Source organism: Puma concolor, chromosome A1 (assembly GCF_028749965.1).
Source record: "Puma concolor isolate L17-30 chromosome A1, mPumCon1.1.hap2, whole genome shotgun sequence".
NCBI lineage: Eukaryota > Metazoa > Chordata > Mammalia > Carnivora > Felidae > Puma > Puma concolor.
In genome coordinates, this window is record NC_141667.1 from 212635727 (window position 1) to 212637430 (window position 1704).

The following is a 1704-nucleotide window of genomic DNA, read 5'->3' on the forward strand; positions in this document are numbered from 1 at the left end:
AAGGAAACAAGCCATCCTCACAACTTAAAAGTGCAAGGTGAAGCAGCAAGTACTGATGTAAAAGTTGGATCAAGTTATCCAGAAGATCCAGCTAAGATAATTAGTGAAGGTGGCTACACCAAGCGAAGCACTTTTTTTTCCCCTTAATTTTAAGTAGTCTGCTCAATGTGGGGCCTGAACTCATGACCCTCAGACCAGGAGTCATATGCTCTATTGACTGAGCCAGCCAGGTGCCCCACAAAGCATTTTCAATGTACATTTCATCCTTGAACAACACAGATTTGAACTGTGTGGGTCCACTTATACTCACATTTTTTTTCAATAAACATAGTGGAAAATTTAGGGGGGGGGGATTTGCAACAATTTGAAAAAAAATGTCCAAATTGCACAGCCTAGAGATACTGAAAAGATTAAGAAAAAGGTCTATCATGAATGCATAAAGTATACATAGTTACTAATTCATCATTTACTATCATAAAATATACACAAATTATAAAAAGTTAAAATTTATTGAAATGTACGTAGCATATGCTAAACAGCATGCTACTAAGCAATGAATGGTCAACCAAGAAAGCAAAGATGAAATAAAACACATGAAGACGGGGTGTCTGGGTGACTCAGTCGGCTGGGTGCCCAGCTCTTGATTTCAGCTCAGGTCGTCATCTCATGGTTTGTAAGTTCAAGCCCCGCAACGGGCTCTGTGTTGACAAGCATGCAGCCTGCTTGGGATATCCATCCATCCATCCATCCATCCATTCTCATTCTCTCTCTCTCTCTCTGTCTCTCTCTCTCTCTCTCTCCCCCCTCCTCCGTCTATCCCACCCTCCCTCACTCCCCCTGCTCATACTCTATCTCAAAAATAAACAAATATTTTAAAAAATACATGAAGACAAATGAAAATAAAAACACAAATCCAAAATATCTAGGACACAAGGAAAGCAGTTCTACAGGAAAAGTTTTAACAACACAGGTCTCCCTCAAGAAAAAAAAAAAATCTCAAACAATCTAACCTCACACTTAAAGGAACCAGAAAAAGAATAAGCAAAGCCCAAAGTTAATAGAAGGAAATAAATAATAAAGATCAAAGCAGATACAAATGAAATAGAGATAGAAAAAAGAACCAAAAAGATCAATAAAACCAAGAGCTGGTTCTTTGAGAAGATAAACAAAATTAATAACCCTTTAGCCTGACTCTTCAAGAAAAAGAAAGAGGATCCAAATAATAAACAATGAAACAGGAAAAGTAACATTCGACACCACAGGAACACAAAAAATTATAAAATATTATTAAAAGTTATATGCCAAGATACTGGACAACCTAGAAGAAATGGGATAAATTCTTAAAAACATTAAATCTTCCAACACTTAAGAAGAAACAAAAACTGAACAGACCAATTACTAGTAACAAAACTGAACTGGTAATCAAAAACTCCCAACAAATAAAAGTCCAGGACCAAAAGGATTCACAGATGAATTCTAACAAATATTTAAAGAAGAGTTAATACCTACTCTCTTCAAGCTATTCCAAAAAATGGAAAAGAAAACTTCCAAATTCATTCTATGAGGCTAACATTACCCAACACCACAACCAAACACATCACAAAAAAACTAACTACAATCCAATAACCCTGATGAACAAATATGTAAAAATTCTCAACCATTATTAGCAAAATGATTCAACAATACACTAAAAGGATCATGTAC